Consider the following 22,774-nt stretch of genomic DNA (forward strand, 5'->3'; position numbering starts at 1 on the left):
TTGGGCACCTACCGACCTGGGGAGTTCCTCTTTCAGTGTCCTATCTTTTTGCCTTTTCATGCTGTTCGTGGGGTTCTCAAGGCAAGAATACTGAAGTGGTTTGCCATTCAGTGTGGAAGGTCAATATATAAGGTTTTGGTGAAGGGGGAGTTCAATACCATGAAGCAGTCATTTTACAAAAGGTTTTTTGTCAGTCATGAGGATCTGATGTCATCATGAAGGGATTTAGTGCTTCTCTAGATATGACAAGATGCAAGGATTAAGATCATAAAATTTGCTCCTACAAATACCAAACTATCTAAAGACCTGTCCCACCAGATTCCCTGGAGCACAAATTGCCTCACTCCACCCTAAACTCCCTCCAGGGTTGTTGAAGATCAACAGCTATAGCAGCATGGGGTCCAATCTCCATAGAAAGTGAAGTGAAGTCACTCAGTTGTGTCCAACTCTTTGCAACCCCATGGACTGTAACCTACCAGGCTTCTCCGTCCATGGGATTTTCCAGGCAAGAGTACTGGAGTGGGTTGCCATTTCCTATCTCTATAGAGGCAGATGGCAAATGCCTTTATTGTTCACTCCTTGTCAGTGCCCTTGGTAAGTGCCACTTTGTAGTTGACATTTCTTTTTGGAGTTATTTCTCCACTGATCTCCAATAGCATATTGGGCACCTACCAATCTGGGGAGTTCATCTTCCACTGTCATATCTTTTTGCCTTTCATACTGTTCATGGGGTTCTCAAGTCAAGAATACTGAGGTGGTTTCCCATTCCCTTGTCCAGTGGACCCCATTCTGTCAGAACTCTTCACTATAACCTATACATCTTGGACTGCCTTGCATGGCATGGCTCATCGTTTCATAGAGTTCAGGCTGTGGTCCACCTGATTAGTTTGGTTAGTTTTCTGTGATTGAGGTTTTTTATTCTGTCTGCCCCCTGATGGATTAGAATAAGAGGCTTATGGAAGCTTCCTGATGGGAGAGACTGAGTTTAGGGGAAACTGGGTCTTATTCTGATGGGTGGGGCCATGCTCAGTAAAACTTTAATCCAATTTTCTGTTCATGGGTGGGGCTGTGTTCCCTCCCTATTGTTTGGCCTGAGGCCAAACTATGATTAAATTTGATAAACAGAGTGCTTGAAGAACTATGGAGATTTCTGACGTTGTACAGGAGGCAGTGATTAAGACCATCCCCAAGAAAAAGAAGAAAGCCTTCTTCAGTGATCAGTACAAAGAAATAGAGGAAAACAATAGAATGGGAAAGACTAGAGATCTCTTCAAGAAAATTAAAGATACCAAGGGAACATTTCATGCAAAGATGGACTCAATAAAGGACAGAAATGGTATGGACCTAACAGAAGCAGAAGATATTAAGAAGAGGTGGCAAGAATACACAGAAGAACTATACAAAAAAGATCTTCATGATCCAGATAACCACAATGGTGTGATCACTCACCTAGAGCCAGACATCCTGGAGCGTGAAGTCAAGTGGGCTTTAGGAAGCATCACTACAAACAAAGCTAGTGGAGGTGATGGAATTCCAGCTGAGCTATTTCAAATCCTGGAAGATGATGCTGTGAAAGTGCTGCACTTAATATGCCAGCAAATTTGGAAAATCAGCAGTGGCCACAGGACTGGAAAAGGTCCATTTTCATTCCAATCCCAGAGAAAGGCAATGCCAAGGAATCTTCAAACTACTGCACAATTGCACTCATTTCACAAGCTAGTAAAGGAATTTTCAAAATTCTTCAAGCCAGGCTTCAACAGTATGTGAACCGTGAACTTCTAGATGTTAAAGCTGGATTTATTAAAGGAAGAGGAACCAAAGATCAAATTGCCAACATCAATTGGATCATTGAAAAAGCAACAGAATTCCAGAAAAACATCTGCTTCTGGTCTGTTGACTACACCAAAGCCTTTGATTGTGTGGATCATGGCAAACTGGAAGATTCTTCAAGAGATGGGAAACCAGGCCACCTTACCTGCCTTCTGAGAAACCTGTATGCAGGTCAGGAAGCAACAGTTAGAACTGGACATGGAATAATGGACTGCTTCCAAATTAGGAAAGGAGTACGTCAAGGCTATATATTGTCACCCTGCTTATTTAACTTCTGTGCAGAGTACATCATGCGAAATGCCAGGCTGAATGAAGCACAAGCTGGAATCAAGATTGCCAGCAGAAATATCAGTAACCTTAGATATGCAGATGACACCATGCTTATGGCAGAAAGTGAAGAGGAGCTAAAGAGCCTCTTGATGAAAGTGAAAGAGGAGAGTGAAAAAGTTCGCTTAAAGCTCAACATTCAGAAAACTAAGATCATGGCATCCAGTCCCATCACTTAATGGCAAATAGATGGGGAAACAATGGAAACAAATGACAGACTTTGTTTTTTTGGGCTCCAAAATCACTGCAGATGGTGACTGCAGCCATGAAATTAAAAGACGCTTACTCCTTGGAAGAAAAGCTATGACCATCCTAGACAGTATATTAAAAAACAGAGACATTACTTTGCCAAGAAAGGTCCATCTAGTCAAAGCTATGGTTTTTCCAGTAGTCATGTATGGACGTGAGAGTTGGCCCATAACAAACCTGAGCACCAAAAGAACTGACGCTTTTGAACTGTGGTGTTGGTGAAGACTCTTGGACTGCAAGGAGATCCAACCAGTCCATTGTAAAGGAGATCAGTCCTGAGTGTTCATTGGAAGGATTGATGATGAAGCTGAAACTCCAATACTTTGGCCACCTGATGGGAAGAACTGACTCCTTGGAAAAGACTGATGCTGGGAAAGATTGAAGGCAGGAGAAGGGGACGACAGAGGATGAGATGGTTGAATGGTATCACTGACTCAAAGGACATGAGTTTGAGTAGGCTCCAGGAGTTGGTGATGGACAGGGAAACCAAGTGTGCAGCAGTCCATGGTGTCGCAAAGAGTTGGACACAACTGAGTGACTGAACTGAACTGATCATGATTACTCTTGAATTTATAGAACTTGTACTGAAAAGGGAAGTTTTCCATTTACTAGGTGATGCTAGTTGTATTAATAAAATCTACAGAAAGCTTTTATGAGACTAGTAAGTGGGATCATTTTTGTGAATACAGTATAATATTTTCATTATTTTAGATTTCTTTTAAGATAATAACCCAGGTGAGAATGCTGGGTTAAAATATATATATATAATATAATATTTTATATTAAATAAAAAATATAAATTATATATAAATATATATATGTTTATATACACAAATATAATCAATATAAAACATAAATTATATTAAATTTATATATTATAAAAATTATATAAATATAATAAATATAAAATATAAATTATATATATAATATAAAATAAAATACAAAATAAAATCTATTAAAAACATGTATGTTTAAATTATATATTTGTAAATAGTTTATTTACATACCCCCTCATATTCCATGGACTGTCCTCAGTGCACAATTACCCTCGGTGGGAATTTCCATTTTTAATATGTAAGAAATGATTCTTCATTGTTTTAATTTGAATTTCTGATTATGAAATAAAATCAAATCAATAGACACTTTTTATTCTAGGTTTGGTCTTTTATTTCTAATAAATTAAAGAATTTCTGTTCTTTATTCATTGTATCATTATGGTAGTGCTGTTTTCTCACCAATTTGCTGGTTGTTTTTTTATTTTGCTTTGTTTTAAATGTAAATATTTTCTCTAAGCTACTGTTTTGCCTTAAAAACCCTACTATTATTACTATTATTTTGCAGTATAATCTGTTGCTCTTTTCATTTGTATTTACTTCTAAGCTTAGGAAGTTATTGCCTCAGAGATCTTGTAAAGTTCCATTTAACATGCTTTGTCATATAGTAAGAGATAAGGCAAAAAACCTTTTTCCAAATTATCAAGTCATCATTGCTATACTATATAAAAAACACATTCTACCTTTGTTGTCTTGTGATATATTTTATTATAAATTATTCCATATTTGTCTGTTTCTGGGCTATCCAATCTCTTTTACTGATGTAAATAATTCTTATAGATGTTTAAGTATGGAGTTTTTTTTTTATTACCCTTTAGAGTTTTTGTACGTGGATAGTAGATACGTGATGGATCAAAATATTATGAATTGATCTCAGGCAGAAGAGTTGGGGCAAAATAGAAGAAACATTATTAACTTTTTTTTTATTTCTTAAAAATATGGAACGCTTCACGAATTTGCGTGTCATCCTTGCGCAGGGGCCATGCTAATCTCTGTATTATTCCAATTTTAGTATATGTGCTGCTGAAGCAAGCACAAAGAAACATTATTTTACGTGGGTTTTTCTGACCACCTGGTTCTGTGTAGTTCTTGCAACATTTACTTAATATATTTCTTTCAGTGCTGCTTCAAATTTTATTTCAAAATTGATGGGGAAATTTTGAAAATAAATGATAAAATGAATAAATTGTACTTGCCTTTGTTAGAGGTGGAATTTAAGGAAAAATTCTGATGATTATGTTTATTTGGGCAATCTCTTGATATTTATTTATTTACCCATCCATCTATTTGTTTGTTTTATTTTTATTTGTGGTGAATAGTCTTTCCCCAGTAAGACTGCAGCTTTTTTGATTATGGAAGATATACCTTTCCTTTCCATGGCACTTAGTACTGTGTTCTGTGTATTGACAAATATCTGAGCTTAATAGGAGGGTGGGGCTTTTAGCATAGATGTTATGTAAGGAATTGTCACCTTCTTTTAGAATCAGTCATCCGATGAAGTCAAGAGAGGCAGTAAGGCATAATGGGATAGGAAGCGTGTGTGGTAGGCCTGACTCCAACGATGATTAATTACCTGTCTGTACCTCAGTTTCTTTATCAGTAGAATGAATCAGTTAGCTTAGTGGCCCCAAATGTCTTTCCCATGCTCCTATCCTGTGATTCTCTTTCTATGAGATTTTACCACTAAGAATCCTTGTATCCACTTTGCCTTCTAAAATAAGCAAAATGGAAAAGACAAGATGAAAACCAGAGCTTAATTATAATTTTTCTGAAGTATAGTTCTAGAGAACTATAGCCCTGATTTGAATTTTAATTCCATCACTTACTGTAAGCTGTGCAACCTTGGGAAGGTTGCTCCACCTCTGAATGTTTCCTTATTTGCAAAGTAGGGGTGATGAGATAGCAGAGTCTGCCTAATGGTATCCTTGTAAACACTAAATGAGATGATGCATCTAGATATTCACTCCCTCTCTAGTAAACATGAATATGAACTATGAAGATGATGAAGAGATTGGAGAACAGTTAGGTCTCAGACAACAGAAATGAGAAGAAGTAATTCGCAGAGCAAGTATTCATAGTAAGGGCAGGGTTGAGTTTGGTCTGTGTGTGAGCCCTGGAGAAGATGGCTCGTTTAGACATTTATGAGCTGGAGGTAGCAATCTCTCAGTGATTTTGGCTGGTGATGCCACACGGGATGACAGAGCTGTTGTGTGGGGATCACATACCATTCAGCTGGATCATGTTGGTTATGGTGCCAGATTGGGCCCCAGCGAAGTCTGGGGAGGAAACAGAGATGCTGAAAAAAAGTTGTTGTTGTTGTTGTTTTAAATTGGCTGCTTCTGTGTCCTAAAGATGCTGTGTCTGCTTATCCAAGACGTATATGGAGGGAAAGGAGGAAGGCTTGGTCTGAGCTGGCAGTGCCTGTGTCCCCGAGAAAGCTGTGTGAGAAGGGGACATATGTCTGATGTGGGGCCTCTGTGTGCCAAACACAGCGGGAGTGAGGGTCAGGGACATGTGGCCCTCAGTGTCCAGAGCCTCTTACTAACTCTTCTACCTTCCAGGGGTGGTTCAGGCTCTTGCTATCATTTGTCAGGATCCCCTGAGAACTAACTCTGAGTATGGTGAGATGAGTGGGGAATATCGAATGAACTGACGGAAGTCTCCAGTCAGATGACAGAACTAAAGATGTAATCCGTGGTAGAGTCCTTCCTTAGAGTCCGTATTTTGGCTCCTGGGGCTAAAATTGTAAGGCTTGTAGAGTAAACCTAATATTAGAAGCTGCATCATCGTGTTTTTCTTTCCGATAATTACCATCTTTGCTTCTATTACTTGTAGCTAAGGATCATCTCTCTAGTCAAATCTTGCCAAAAAGCTCAGCCGTTGTGGTGAGTGGTCCCCCTCAGGGTCCGCCAGCACGGCCCTCGAGGATCCCAGAGCCCAGGCACGGGCCTGTATCCACAGCCACCCTGTGGTCATCTTCAGCAGGTCCACGTGCAGATGCTAGACTGAGGTAAGACGTTAACCTCAGAGGGTGGTGACAGGTTGTTGAATGAGAGAAATTCAACAGACATTTGAGTTCAGGTGTAAAAATTGGATTTCACCTTACGAAGCAGGTATGTGTAGGTGTAACTTGCTTCAGAGTACTTGGAGAATGTTGATTTGAGAACAAAATATTGCTTCAGTAATCTTTTTCCTTAGCTCTTGCAAAATCCTAGGTGTTGTCAGGTAGTCAAGGTCAGGGAAGATAAGGTGGGGGAGTTAACCAAACTGGGTAATTTGCTGCCCTTTTAGGCATGTCAATAGGGAATATTTCCTATGGAATTGTTATTTAAGGTACTCCTAATTTGGATAAATATCTCTTTATGCTCTTGTTTTTTTTTGTTTTTTTTTTTAAAATTTTATCTTATTAGTTGGAGGCCAATTACTTCATATGCTCTTGTTTTTTATGGACAAAGAATGAACTGTGCTTCCTATTTGGTTCACGATCTTAGATTATTAGAAAAGGTCAGTGATCACAGCCATGGGGAGGATTGGTTTAATCCTCCTCAATTTAACCAAGATTGAAGTTGATAATTTAAAGACAGACTTGGTCAGGTGCTTAACAGGAAGGTTGAGGGCATTTAAATATCACTGAAGTTTAGCTTTAAATTATACTCAGGGTAGCTCTGAGATTAGATACAGTGGGCTCTTAAGTAAAGGTAACTGGCCATCTGTGCAGGTAATTTATTAAGTTCAGTTTTCCCTCAGCTTATCTATCTCTTGACTTAGTTTCCACTTCTCAGAGAGATTGAATTCAGAAGTCTTTTTATTCTGGAAGCCTTATGTAGAGACAGGCTTCTTTGATTGTGTGTGTGTTCTCTTTTTCCAAATAAAAACGAAGGGAAAGAGGGCAAGCAGTGGACACATTTAAAGCAGGCAGAACCTTTCATCTTTGTTCTTCACCTTAGTCTGCTTCATTATCACCTGAGGCTTCATCCCTACTGATGCCATCTGATGCCCTTTGTGTGGGACATATATCGGGAGTAGGGTTGCCCAGAGATAGGAGGCATAGGTCCCATTCCTAGAGGGTTTATTCAAACTGAGAAGGCAGAACATAGGGTTAGAAAGAAAGATGATCTAAGATAACCCATGCTATTAATGCATTCTAAATGATTAGTATAGGCAGTAAATGGTAGAGAATTTTAAAAATGACCGGGTCTTAGAAATCTGTTGTATGATTCCTGCCCTCTGGAGGCTCAGTTATCAAGCTCTGGTGATCTTTTGAGATTCTTCTCCCTTGTTTAACCTTTAAAATGAAGAGCTGAGACTAGTTGATGACCGAGATGATTTTAGTTATGAGGTGACGGGGTTGTCTAACCTTTTGTGTTACCAAATAATGGTTAAGAGCCTGAACTCTGAAGTCAGAGTTTGGATCTTGGTTCTATATCCTATTAGCCATGTGACCTTGGATAAGTTATTTACCTATTGTGCTTTAGTTTCCTCATCTGTAAAATATGGATAATAATAGTACTATCTCAAAAGTTCGTTGTGAGGATTAAATTAATAAATATTTGTAAAAGCCATAGAGCGTGCCTGACACATAGTAAATGCTATTTAAGTGCTGGTTAAATAAGAGAGTGTTAGTTGCTCAGTCGCTCACTCTTTTCGACCCCATGGACTGTAGTCCACCAGGCCGCTCTGTCCACGGGATTCTCCAGGCGAGAATACTGTGGGTAGTCATTGCCTTCTTCAGAGGATTGTCCCAACCCAGGAATCAAACCTGGGTCTCCTGCAATGCAGGCAGATTCTTTACCATCTGAGCCACCAGAGGAACTGTTTGCTCTTCCTGTTTTCCCATCAAGACTTAAGACCTGGGATGGTGATCTTCCTTTGGTCAATTCTGAATCTTAGGAAGATGGCCATCAACAAATATCAGTCTCTATTCCAAGCACAACTGACCCTATTAAAAACTGGTTTCTTATTCTAATCTAGCCTCTCCCTTCATAGCTCCATCCTCATGCTGGTACAGCAGAAGCAGCAGCTGGATGAAAAACACCTCAGTTCTCTTTCTGTAAATCTCAGTTTCCTCGACAACAGGGTGATGATGACGGTGCCAGCTTATCTACTCTGCCCGTAAAATACACAGCTTCATTATGAGGCCCGGATAATTTCAAGTCTATGTAAAAGTACTTGGAAACCTACCAAGTATGTTTTTATTAGGAAGCCCTAAATAAAATTATACATTTTAATAAGTGTGCAAATACTTATTAGTGTCATTATCTGAATAATTTCTGAGTATACGAGGTCTTCTGGACAAATACCTTCTGGTTTTACCTTGACAAATACCAGTTCCTTAGCTTTTTAGAATATATATAATATATAAACTGTTTTCATATTCACGCCAATTAATATGGAAATTAATTTTCAACGTCTTTGGCCGTGAAGGATGGTTGTGTACCTCTCCTGGTAAAAACAGTGACTTTCTTCTGAGGGGGGTACAACTTATATACTTGGCTGTTCACATTTATTTTAAAAACGTTTGCCTTGGAATAGTATCTCCCCAGGTTATTTTCTTCAGTTTTTATTTTTATCATCTCATTTGACAATTGTGATGTGAGTGAGTCAGAGTGGAGAAACTTCATTTTTATATTTGTACTTGGCCTGATTGATTCATATTTCTCTCTAGGATGAGTAATATAATTTGCATTAATTCAAATGGGGAAATACCCACAAGGAAATTAAATTCTACATAAAGTTATATAGAAGTTCATTTCCTGCTTGTTGTATAACACATCCTTTCTGTAATCCTACTGTGAAGTGTGGGTTTTATAGGTACACTGCCCCCCCCCAACCTTTTTAGAAAATGTAATTTTTGTTTCAGTGGGGAGTCAGAAGTATGCAGTTGGAATTAGCAAATGATGTTTCATTATAATTTATCCACTGCTTGATGTCTAGATCCACTGCCATTTTCCCATGTGGTTATTTTACAGATAAAATTTTATCATTTTCTACTTTTATTAATAAGAATACCCTAGAAACTGGCACTTCTGATATTCAGTACAAATTTTAATCTTAAACTGAGGAACAATGCTTAAGTTTAATCAGAGTTAAAATAACCTACAAAATAGTTTCTTTTTAAAAAAATTTCTTTCTTTATTTTTGGTTGCCCTGAGTCTTCTTTTCTACGCACAGGCTTTCTCTAGTTGGGACAATACAAGGGCTTCTCGTTATGGTGGTTTCTCTTGTTGCAGACCATAGGCTTCAGGTACGCGGGCTCCAGTAGTTGGGGCGTACAGGCTCAGTAGTTGTGGCTCGTGGGGCCCTAGAGCTTGGGCTCAGTAGTTGTGGGCACAGGCTTAGTTGCTCTGTGGCATGTGGAATTTTCCTGCATCAGGGCTTGAACTTGTGTCCCTGCCTTAGCAGGTGGATTCTTATCCACCCTGCTGCCAGGGAAGTCCCAAAATAGTTTCTTGAAGTGGGCTCATGTGTACTCTGAAATTTAGAGAGTATGTATTCTATAATTTCATATCATGTTTTGATAATTTTAGAATTTTGATAACTTACTTTTAGAACTTGCTTTCTAAATCTGGAAAACTTTTTGTTGTTGTTTTTGTAACAAACTGTAAATGGTTTACTTCTAAAACTAAGCAGATAAGGAAGTCTTAAGAGTCTGTACTTTTATGTGATAAACTTTTTATTTTTAGTCTTAGAAAATGAGCATTAGAGTATGAATTAACTTTTGTCCAGGCAGTCTTCCAGCTATAGCTTTCCTTGCCCTTTCCTTTAAGTCCCTCTTTATACACCCCATCATTCTTTGAAAGGATTTTTGTCTTTTTAAATGTATGCTGCCAGGGAAGCTGCATTCAGACTGGGGCACAGGTGCTGTCCAGAGAACTGTAAGAGAAAGGCCACTGAGGTTGTGTGAATGAACACATTCTCTCATTTTTATCAAAATGCTGTATTTGGTCCTATAGAAGTGATAGACATCTTTAAATGTACTTCATTTAATTCAATTAAAATTCATTTTAAATAGACATCTTTAAATGTATAACAGAAAGCCTACTATTTTAGTAGTTAAGTGAGAATGGGACAAGAAGACATTCTCTCTTTTTTTTAATAGGTCAGTTTATTTTTTTATATTGGAAAAAATGAGCAAAAATGGAGACTAACAGATAGTATCTAAAAAAAAAGTCCTCTTCTCCAAACCCTTGCATTGCCTTACCTGGGCCATAAGAGCCTCTCAGCTGCTGTCTTCACCTGTGGTCTCATGTGAATGTCCTTGCCTCTTCACCCTTCATCCCCCATCAGTCTCAGGAAAGTGTTCAGACTCACAGAAGCGCCCTTTGCAGCTCCCACTAGGACTCCGCACCTGCCGAGGCAGAGGGAGGGTTTGCTTAGTCATTCTTAGTCTGCCCGAATGTACATGTGCCCTCAAGCCAGTCTCGGAGGGACCACGTGCTTCGTGCTCTGGTTGTTCCAGCAGCCGGAAACATCTCTAATTTAAGATGTTCTCCTCTTTGATGATTTCTGTGAACTCCAGGCGGAAGTGCCGGCCTTTTTCATTTTACTGCATGCGCTGGAGGAATGTGGTTCTACACTTGTCTGAAGTATTAATAACAGGCTATTTGTAACTTGTACGTAAATGTAATTTTAAACTCTCTTTTATTCAGTAATTTCAAAGTTATTTAGCTGTAATTTTAAATCTTAGTGAAACATAAGCACCTTGGAAACAAGCTCTGAACTTGACTCCAGACTCTGTTAACATGGCTTAGACAAACGCTCACAATTTTTATCTGTAAAATTGCAACAGTGACACCAATTTTATAGCACTATTTAAAGAATTAAATAAAATAACTAATAAAATGCCCCCCCAAAGTTATTTAGCATTATAAATTTGGCACATGTAACTCTTATTCTTCATGTAAAATTTTAAGTTTTTACCATTGTAATTTATGTAATCTTGCTTATATGATTTTTGTAACAGATTTGCTGGTTAAAAGTTACTTGACCAAAAAAGTAAATAATACTTTGACCATAGTAGGATGTGTTGTTTCCTCAGGTTTGCACATAATGTTTTGGAAACATTAAGTATTCCAGTGCCTTTTTAAACATGGTTAGTACTAAGCCCATTTTATTGTGGAGTAGACTGAGTCACTAAATACATAGAATATGTTTTATGAAGGCACACAGGTGAATCACTGAGGACAGAATAGAATGAACAGACTTCAAATACTCTTATTAAATATCTCACTGTCAACAGGGAGAATCTTGTTGGGTACATAAAAAAGACTAAAAAGTGTTCAAAGGAGAAGGCTGCTTGAGGAGGAAGATAACAGAGAGGGTAACAGACTCTACTATTGGTTATAACTTTTTTTTTTTTTAACATTTCCCCTCTTGTTTTTCAACTTCTTCCAGGTAGAGAAGTTATTTAAATCTATATCTACTCTTTATTTTTTTGCTTGAACTTGGTCAGGTAGGTAAGATTCTGTTTAATATGTAAATTATATCTGCTGACTGTACATTATTTCATTTAATCTATTGCATCTGGCTTTTATTTTTCTTCCTTGAAGTTTTTGTTGTTCAGTAATCTCTTACCAGTTGATTCCTCTTACCTTTTAGTTCCATTTAGACAGGGCTTTCCACTAGGACCAATCCTATTTACCTTTAGTGTATTATAGTTTAGGTATTACTCTGAGTTTCCTATTGTTGGAATCATTATTTCTACTAACCTTGAGTCTAGTTACAAGTACAGTATATGCTAGTTTTATGGTAACTTTATTATTTTTGCAAATTTGCCTCCTTCCTGGAGAGTCATACCAAATAATATTTTTAACTAAACATAAATTGAGATGTATTCAGAAACTGTGGTAAGGACATGTAAAGACCAGTAGTGATAAAGATCCATGAAAGGGGCCGTTGGAAAATAGTTGCATATGGCTAGAAATCCCAAGGAAAGAAAGGTAGAGTGAAGTAGCCTCTTCCCAGTACCATGGTGCTTAGTTTTTTGTTTATGGGTCAGAAAATCCCAAAGACTCAGCAGTCAAGCATTATGAAGAAGCTGATCAAGTGCACAGCATCACCATTCCTGTTGTAAAAAGGGGATCCCTCCAGGTCAGGAAGTGTAGGTAGGTAACCTTCATTCCTAGTAGCTTGGGGAAGCAGTCCTAGGTTTTTACAGTCTCAGGCCAGTCTCCAAAGGAATAAAATGGCAGAGAAGGGACTCAGCTAGAGAGAGACATGGTAATTGGGACAGAGAGCTCATTTCTAGGCTCAGGAGGTGGTGGTGGGCAGAACACTATTACCTGATGCTTCTAAAGACGAATTCCCTGACGCGGAACCAGATAAGAGCTGTCACTTACTGAGCGCCTGCTGTCTCACAGAGACTGTGTGGTTGTATACACGAAGTCACTAATACAGGAACTCTGCAAGGAAGTTATTACATTACATTTCACACATGAGGAAATTGAGTCCCAGAGAGGTCAAGTAACTTCCCCCAGATCATAAAAGTAGATCTGTAACCTGGACACAGGTCTGTGTAATTCCAAAGTCTATGTTCTTTCCATAATACCATGTTGTCTGTCTCTCCTGGCATGACCTTTCTGTTCCTCCAACAGGGAACAACAGGGAACAACTCTTGCCCCTAAACACTCCATAGTATATGAAAGGAAATCTCAGTAATTAAAATTTCATTTGGGCCCAAAAGTAGCCTTTTTTTTTTTTTTTTTTTTAATTTCTTTATTTCTATGCTGGGTCTTCCGTGATGTACGTGTGCCTCCTCTGGTTGAGGCGAGCGGGGGCTACTCTTTGTTGTGGTGCGCAGGTTTCCCACTGCAGTGGTTTCTCTTGTTGCGGAGCGGGGGCTGTAGGCACGGGGGCTGCAGCGGTCGGGGCTCGTGGTTCTGGTGTACGGGCTCAATAGTTGTGGGGCATTGGCTCATTGCTTCATGGTGTGTGGGATTTTCTCTGTTCAGAGATCCAAGCCCGTGTCCCCTGCATTCTTAGCCACTGGACCACCAGGGAAGCCCCCAAAGTAGCCTTTTAAAAATAAAAGTTTTCTGGGAAAGTTAAGTCACTTGCAGCTTGGTGTGAATTAGAGAAAAAGTAATTACACTAACAAGATAAAGCAAATGAACACATTAATTAAGGATGGGAAAAGAAGGAAGGTAACACTGAAAGTGGATGGGCAGGCTGGATGTACCAAGTGGCTAGGGGGCAGGAGTCGGAAGGCAGGGAGATTGGCGAGCATGCCAAAAGGTGGATGGGGATCAGTTAAGGCAAGCTTCAACTACTCTGAAATTTTAATTCTGGAGCCACTAATCAGGCAGAAGCTCTTTTCTTTTGTTGTATAAGTGGCAATAGATCTGTAGATCCCTGCTGGGAGTTCCCACTCACCCCTTGCTAAAGTCCTGTCTGAGAAAATCTGAAGTATGTGAATTGGGATATGTTGAAACTGTAATTTAAGAATGGGAACCTCTTACTGGATGGTCCTCTGTGTCCTCACTTGTTAATTTGTCACACATTAAGAAGCTATCGTCCCTTCTCTTTTTCACAGTCTGGGCAGCTTGCAGGGACTAATCAGAATTTGTAAAGTCAGCAATTCTTAAAATGTGGTCTGCAGGCCTCTGTTGGTGCCTGTGAACTCTGGTGGTCCTCAAGGTCAAAACTTTTTTCATAGTAATGTTGAGATGTTATTTACCATTTTTATGTTTTGACATTTTCATTGATAGTGCAAAGCAATAGTGGGTAAAACTGCTGATGGTTTAGCATGAATCAAACTAGGGATATCAAATTGTACTAGTTTATGTCATATTCTTCACCACTACCAACACACAGTGAAAGAAATGTCAGTTTTACTTAAGACTAGCCTTGATGGAGTCATAAACATTATTAACTTTATTAAATCTCAACCCTTTGAGAATAGATCTTTTTAATATTCTGTGTGATGGGAAAAGTATGCATAAAGTATTCTGCTACATGAAGTATGATGATTTTCTCAAGAAGAAGCCACTTATGCGATTAATAGTTTGAGTTGCAAACTGAACTAGCAGCTTTTTTCATGGAACACAATATATACTTGAAAAAATAACTGCCAATCAAACTATGGTTATCAAACTTGAGTACTTGGCAGACATTGGCCCCAAAATGAATAAAATGAGTCTGTCTCTTCAAGGATAACAATTGACAGTGTTTGTTGCCAATGGTAAAACTGAGCTTTCACATGAATATTAGAATTTGGGAAGTTGTATCTGCCATATGAACTCAGTAGCTTTTTAATACTTAAAGATTTTTCTGGGACTTACTGGTGGTCCAGTGGTTAAGACCGTACACATCTACTTCAGGGACTCTATGCCTGGTCAGGGAACTAAGATACTGCATGCAGCTTGGCCAAAAAAAAAAAAAAAGTGTAACAGGGAACTCTGCTCAACCGTTATGTGGCAGCCTGGATGGGAGGAAAGTCTGGGGGAGAATGGATACATGTGTATGTGTGGCTGAAACTTTGAAGTTCGCCTGAAACTATGACATCATTGATTGGCTATACCCCAAGACAAAAGAAAAAGTTTTAAAAAAAGACTTTCTTGATGAGGTTAGTGGTACTATTTATGAATATAATTATTAAAAAAATTATTCTGTGTTGAAATATGCCAACATCTGGAAGATTTGTGTAACTTAGTGAATGAATATTTTCTTAATTATCAATATATGACCTTACAAAGTCACTCATGGGTAACAGAGCCTTTCAAAGTGTAAGACCAATGGGTTTAAATGTGATAGAGCATAAAGACATCATCTCCACAGTTTCTGATTCCACTTTGCATCTAACCTTTAATCAGTCACCATTCGTTGAGTTTTGGTGTAGTATCAAAAAAGAATATCCACAATTATCTAAAAAAATATATATTAAATATTTCTCATGTTTCCAACTACTTGTCTTTGTGAGGTTGGATTTTCTTCATACACTTCTGCCAAAACAACAGATATCACAATATAGTGAATGAAGAAGCAGATATGAGAATCATCTTTTTTTAAACCAGACACTTAAAAAAATAGCAGAAAATGTAAAATAATGCCAATCTTCTCATTATATTTAAGAAAATATAGTTATTTTAAATTAAAATATGTTAAGATGTAATGGGTTTATTATTATTAATTTTAACAGGATAAATATTTTTTAAATGTTTTAATTTCTAAATCAAGTAGATATTGATAAATGTAACCTATATAAACAAAAATTCTTTGGAATCCTCAAAGGGGTATTGACGCCCAGAGTTTAAGGTCGTGTGTTCCAAGGCAAGGAGGAAGTGTGAGTGTTAATCCCGTCAGTCAATCTGGATTCTGTGAGACTTACTTGTCTGCAGCATAGGAGGAGCACGGTTCAACATGTTGGGAAGGGGTGGGCTCAGAACCAGTCACACGGGAGAGTTATGTGATCTCGTTCATGTCTTCGAGAAGCTTGTGATTATGGAGCTGAAATTGCTGATGTGATCTCTTAAGTGCTGGTTTCAAAAGATATAGCTTCTTATCTGTTTCTGCTTGACCCCACGAAGAACCATAGGCATGCCTTTCACACCGGTCTTGGCTCCCGAACCCCTGAGTGCCTGAATTAAGAGTAGATTCTCAAATAATTCAAGGGCCAGTTGGTAGTCGGGGTATTTGGTATAGAATCAGATGGGTGCATTTATTCATCCAGCATGTTTCCTGAATGCTTGCCATGCCAGACTCTATACTAAGCGCTGGGAATACAGTAGGGAACCAGGCAGGTGTGTTATCTGTTCTTATGAAATTTACTTATTTTTATTTTCCCCAGAAAACGCCCTTAATCTTCCTTTAGAATTGAGGGCCCGTGGCAGCCAGTGCTGTGTACCGTCTAACTGGACTGGTAATAGAGTGAGTTCTGGTGTTTGCAGTACTATCGGCTCTCAGAGACAATCAAGAACAGAGGCTGTGCTGGCAGGGAGGATCCCCTGGAGAAGGGAATGGCAACCCTCTCCAGTATTCTTGCCTGGGAAATCCCATGGACAGAGGAACCTGGTGGGCTACAGTCTCTGGTGTTGAAAAGAACCCGCCATGAGACTAACACTTTCACTTTTTTTTAGATGAATTAGGGGTGTTACTTGAGAACAACTGTCAAGGTGAACTCAGATCTATCAGGATTGGTATTGGAGAGAGGCGTTCAGCATGGGCAGGCATGGCATTGGCATCTGTGTGTGGGCCGTGGGAATGGTCACAAATACCGCCCTCCCTGTGCCAGAGGCTCATGCATGCTCTCCTGTTTCACCCTCAGAGTACTATCTGCGAGGTGGGTAGTGGTACCACCTTCATATGAAGAGGAAGCAAAGCCCAGAAAAGTATTGATAGAGAGGACAGCTGACTTGCTAGTTAACACATTGGTAATTCCTGACCCCTCCCGTCTACTTCCTCTGCCTCCCTCCTCAGAACCTTTCGTGACTCACCCTTCCTGCCTTGTGCGTGGTGTTCATAGTGCGGATATCATGATAGGTATTCCTAGATGTGAAGATGCTGTTGTAACCGGAGGTTTTGCAACCTGCCACCGTGACAGCCGCACCTTGGCTCTTCCTGTGAGGGAGCTGCCACTCACAGGGCTCACTGATATACAAGGTCTTATATCTTGGTCTCGAGTGTCTGCCCAGTGACTTTGATCTGTGTAGCAGACAACATCAAAGTAATGCTCTTAATTTGCTCTGGCAGCTGCTGCCATTCTTTAGCTATCCATGTAGAAAGCAGATATAAAGTCTGAGAGGACATGAGTGACAGTTTGCCACAAGTATGGATCTCAGTGCTGTATGTTACTAGCCCAGGGGTTCTGAGATGGGTCACCCTTGTCCCCAGGCTGCTTACAGAAAGCATGGCTCTAATGCCTTCAGCAGAAGGGAGAGGAACTAACATTTGAGTTGTATCGATGAATTAGCATTCCCTTTTCATGCCAGTGTTTCACATCTCTCTCACTGAATCCTCACAATGACCTTGTGAGTCTGCTGGGTTTAATTCTGTTTTGCAAGTGAGGAAGCAGCTGCTCAGCATTTTAATAGCTTGCTCACCATTGCTATGTCAAGCCTAGGCCTGTCTGGTTCCTCATGCACTTCTTCAGAGATGGCTTGCCTTTAACAAATAAAAGCCCCTTACAGGGACTTTGCTGGTGGTCCAGTGGTTAAGACTCAACGCTTCCAATGCAGGTGGTGTGGATTTGATCCCTGGCTGAAGAACTAACATACCACGTGTCGCCAAAGACAAACAAAAATAAAGCCAGCCTCTTACAGGCAGAGGTGCCCAGGCTAGTTCAGGTCTCACCATTTTGGTCCTGATGCTTATTTGTTCAGCAGATGTGTTTCGGGCACCTGTTTATGTGCCAAGCCCTGGCAGGAGAGGAGAGAATGAGGCACAGTATTGTTCTTTTTTTAAAAAGTTTATAACATCCTTCTTTGTCTCTTGTAATCTTTTTTTAACATTTATCTATTTATGTTTATTCTTGGCCGCGCTGGGTCTTCATTGCTGCATGCAGGCTTTCTCTGGTTGCAGTGATTGGGGCATCCTCTGTTGTGGTTTGCAGGCCTACCATTGCGGCGGCTTGTCTTGTTGCAGAGGACAGGTTCTAGGCGCTGGGCTCAGTAGTTGCAACTCCTGGGCCCTAGAGCTACGGGCTGTAGCAGTTGTGGCCCACTGGCAAAGTTGCTCTTCGGCACGTGGGATCTTCCCAGATCGGGGCTCCAACCCCTGTCGCCTGCATTGGCAGACAGATTCTTAACCACTGGACCACCCAGGGAAGTCCCACAGTGTCGTTCTTTAAGGTCATTCTTCTCATTTGTTTCTGTCTCCTTTCTGAAGGCTGTGGAATCACAGAGTAGCTGTGATAGGGTGTTGGATAGGTGTTCTCCTGGTGGAAAAAAATAGGAAGGAATTCAAGGTCATAAACAAAAACAAGTCAGAAAACATCACGACTTGTTCATTTAGAATGACTATACTAAGGAGGGTCTGATGGAGAGAATGATGAGAGATTAAAGTGTAAAAGTAAAGAGACTTTATCATACAGGAAGTGGGGATCTATGGAAAGTTGTTTTTTTTTTTATGAATGAGGCTTACATTTTATCTGCAGAAATGTTCATTTTAGAAAATTTAAGAGACTGCACTATAATAAAATACAAAAATTACATATAGTTATATCCCGAGATAACCACTATTAACATTTTTTGTGTATCTCTTAGGTATCCTGTGTACTGTTTTGTTATTAAAGTATTTTGCATGTTATTACAAGTTCTTAATAATTTCTCCATTGTTATACTCCATGTAATATTTTTATTTAGCCATTCCACTGTGGTTGGACATTTTATGTTGCCAGTTTTTTTGCTATTATGGAATAAGAGGTTAGAAAATATTTTTCTTCAGGCATAAAATTTTTGCTGAATATTTAGAATTATTTTCTTAGGATAGATTATTGTAATTAATTTCAGGGTCAGAGTATGAACATTTCTAAAGTTCTAGAGCTTTTTAAATAATGTGTATTAATTAGTAACTCCACAAGTTCAAGTGGGTCTTAGGAAGCATCACTATGAACAAAGCTAGTGGAGGTGATGGAATTCCAGTTGAGCTATTTCAAATCCTGGAAGATGATGCTGTGAAAGTGTTGCACTCAATATGCCAGCAAATTTGGAAAACTCAGCAGTTGCCACAGGACTGGAAAAGGTCTGTTTTCATTCCAATCCCAGAGAAAGGCAATGCCAAAGAATGCTCAAACTACTGCACAATTGCACTTATCTCACACCCTAGTAAAATAATGCTCAAAATTCTCCAAGCCAGGCTTCGGCAATATGTGGACCGTGAACTTCCAGATGTTCAAGCTGGTTTTAGAAAAGGCAGAGGAACCAGAGATCAAATTACCACCATCCGCTGGATCATCAAAAAAGCAAGAGAGTTCCAGAAAAACATCTAGTTCTGCTTTATTGACTATGCCAAAGCCTTTGACTGTGTGGATCACAATAAACTGTGGAAAATTCTGAAAGAGATGGGAATACCAGACCACCTGACCTGCTTCTTGAGAAATCTGTATGCAGGTCAGGAGGCAACAGTTAGAACTGGATATGGAAAAACAGGCTAGTTTTTCCAAATCGGAAAAGGAGTATGTCAAGGCTGTATATTGTCACCTTGCTTATTTAACTTCTACGCAGAGTACATCATGAGAAACGCTGGGCTGGGGGAAGCTCAAGCTGGAATCAAATTCCCGGGAGAAATATCAATAACCTCAGATATGGAGATGACACCACCCTTATGGCAGAAAGTGAAGAAGAACTAAAGAGCCTTGTGATGAAAGTGAAAGAGGAGAGTAAAAATGTTGGCTCGAGGCTCAGCATTCAGAAAAGTAAGATCATGGGATCTGGTCCCACCACTTCATGGCAAATAGTTGGGGAGACAGTGGAAACAGTGGCTGACTTTATTTTTTCGGGCTCCAAAATCTCTGCAGATGTTGACTGCAGCCATGAAATTAAAAGATGCTTGTTCCTTGGAAGGAAAGTTATGACCAACCTAGACAGCATATTAAAAAGCAGAGACATTACTGTGCCAACAAAGGTCTGTCTAGTCAAGGCTATGGTTTTTCCAGTAGTCATGTATGGATGTGAGAGTTGGACTATAAAGAAAGCTGAGTGCCAAAGAATTGATGCTTTTGAACTGTAGTGTTGGAGAAGACTCTTGACGGTCACTTGGCTGCAAGGAAATTCAATCAATCCATCCTAAAGGAAATCAGTCCTGAATATTCATTGGAAGGACTGATACTGAAGCTGAAACTCCAATACTTTGGCCAGCTGATGATGCGAAGAGCTGATTCATTTGAAAAGACCCTGATGCTGGGGAAGATTGAGGGCAGTAGGAGAAGGGGACGACAGAGGATGAGATGGTTGGATGGCATCACCGACTCAATGGACCTGGGTTTGGGTGGACTCTGGGAGTTGGTGATGGACAGGGAGGCCTAGTGTGCTGCGGTTCATGGGGTTGCAAGGAGTCGGACACAACTGAGCGACTGAACTGAATTGAACTGAACTGAACCATAAGTTCAGTGAGTTTTCCCTGTACTTGGTATTAAGAAATAATATTAATAGTTTCTTTAAAATTCTTTTTTTGTTGCAGTAACATAGTAATGATATTATATTGAATATCTCTTTTGTATTTGAGCTATCTTGTAGTTCCTTTTTTGTAAGTCTTTCATATTCTTTGCCATTTTTATTTAATTGAATTATTGGTCTTTTCCTGTTGACTTGTAACTGTAGTATATGTGTAAAGAAAATTGGCTTTATACCTATGATATGTTGAAATTGTAATACTGGTTTTGATTTAAAATTGAATCAAAACCTAGGCTGAAAGTGTTGTGCTTAGAGATAAGTTGTTACAGATAGGTGGTGAGGGAGCAGTAGTATTCACTGTAATAAATACATCACTTTACCTTCAAAAAATTAGTTTTTGCCAATTTGAGGGATAGAAATATGTCTTTATTTCAATCTGTATTTTTTTGAGTATTAATGTGGCAAAAAATTATCCATGTGTTTTATTATATTATCTGAATTGTCTGTTGATGTTTCTCAGGAAACCCTTATGTGGCAATTTCTATGAGCCAACTACTGTAAGCACTTCAGGCGTTAACTAATTTAGTCTTGTTGTTCTGTGAGATAAATATTACTGTTATCTCCATTTCACAGCTAAGGGTTAAGACACAAAGACGTTAGAGAACTTGCTCAACGTCATACAAACAGTAAGTGATAGAGCTGGAACTTGACACTAGGGAATGTCTCCAAAGGCCAGGCCTTGCCGAGCTGCTCTCTGATCTAACCTGTGCTTACGCTCTTATTGGTCATGGTTCTCCCACTAACTTCTATGCACACGCATGCACACACACACACACACACACACACACTCATGCACATCTCACACACCAGGGCAGTTTTTACTCCTGTATTAGCACTATTTTCGGAAATAACCACTGCTTTGATTGGGCTGTTTATGTGTGCTCTGCTTTTATATAAATGGACCAAGAGGATGGAGACTGATGGTTGTATAGGACTCACATCAGAATGCATACATGTATAACTTCTTTTCAAGTAAATTTCTACCTTGGAATGAATGCAAGTAGGGAAGCTGATTATCCATTTAAGAGAACAATGTACACAGTTTATAAAAAAGAATTTCTCTTTAAGTAGGAAGTAGAAAATATATCTTTGTGTTATGCAAACCTGGGTTCCTATCATGGTGGGTGGCACAGTGTTACTCCTCTGAGTTGTTAGAATTAAATAGGATGTTTGTAATGCATCTAACATGGTGTTTAATTAATGTCCTCTTCTTAATGTGCTGAGATATGAAAAGGATAGATTAAGCTTTTTATAAGGCAAGTAAATCTCTTTTTAATTGCCAGATATACATTCTTGTAAATAGTTGATTTTTTTTAATAGTTGATTCTTTTAATTCTTTCAACAAATGTTGGAAGGCCTGCTCTTGTACATAAAAGATGTAAGTTCTGCCTTTCATGGGCTCATGGTCTGTTGTTGCTCATCAGTCATCACAAGTAGAGGACTCTGCTTCTCTGAGCTTTTGTTTCTTCATCTATGAAGTGAGGATGTAGTGAGGTTGTATGTAAAATGCCCATACTGTTCCTGACACATAGTCAGTGCTTAGTAGTAGCTGCTAGTTCATGTAATATTATGCAGCCATTAAAAATGATTCACATAGAGTTTTTAATAATAGTAAGGGGAAATTTTCTGTACTATAATGATTAATGAAAAAATAGAGTTTAAAGTAGTGTTTATAGAATAGTCACATCTTGCTTCAAAAGGTATGGGAAAAGACTGGAAAGAAATGCACAAAATGGGAATAATCACTCAAATATTTGTGCATCTATCTTGCCATGCTCTAGGTACTGAGGGAACACAGATGAATAAGTGCTGATTCTTCCTTAGGGGAACATTTTATTTATTCTGGGGGAAACTTTTAGTAGGGGAGACAGATGATCACAGTCCAGTGTTGGCTGAAGGACAGGGAGAAGTCAGGCAAGCTGCCTTGACCTCTGCCGTGAAGAGAGGGGACAGTGGTATCGGTCACTGAGAAAGGGGACGGAGTTTAGACTAGCGAACATGATGACTTGTTTTGGACACATAGTGATTGTACACTGTGGATATATATAGGCTTGTGGGTGTGTAAGTCTAGATGTGGAGGAGATAGAGATTTGGGAAGGCTTAATCGCCAGGTGAGGTTTGAGGCTGTGAGGATAGATGGAGACACTCAGGGAAAGTTTGCAAAGTAAAGTGACAGTTAGGTCTTGATTACATATAGACAGTGAAATTTTGAATAATTTTGTTTTCTTCCTTTGTTTTATTCATTTTAAAAATTCCTACCATGTCAATGTGTTTCCTATAATGCAAATGTATTTTGATTAGAATAAGGTTTGGCCACATGTGACAGCAGACCTAAAACAACAGAGGCTTAAAGTATATCTAAGCCTATTTCTCTGTCGCCTAAGAGAAGTTTAGATAGAAGCAGTACGTCCAGGGCTTAGATGGTACTCT

The 22,774-nt window shown here is 39.1% G+C and overlaps 1 non-coding gene across 1 annotated transcript; it reads right to left on the reverse strand.

Annotated features, from left to right (window-relative positions):
• Nucleotides 1-4,171: 4,171 nt before the first annotated feature.
• LOC136156698 (U6 spliceosomal RNA) lies at nucleotides 4,172-4,275 on the reverse strand. The gene has a single exon (XR_010661185.1). It is a non-coding gene; the product is annotated as a U6 spliceosomal RNA (small nuclear RNA).
• Nucleotides 4,276-22,774: the final 18,499 nt, after the last annotated feature.

Source organism: Muntiacus reevesi, chromosome 1, assembly GCF_963930625.1.
Source record: "Muntiacus reevesi chromosome 1, mMunRee1.1, whole genome shotgun sequence".
In the NCBI taxonomy this organism is placed as follows: domain Eukaryota; kingdom Metazoa; phylum Chordata; class Mammalia; order Artiodactyla; family Cervidae; genus Muntiacus; species Muntiacus reevesi.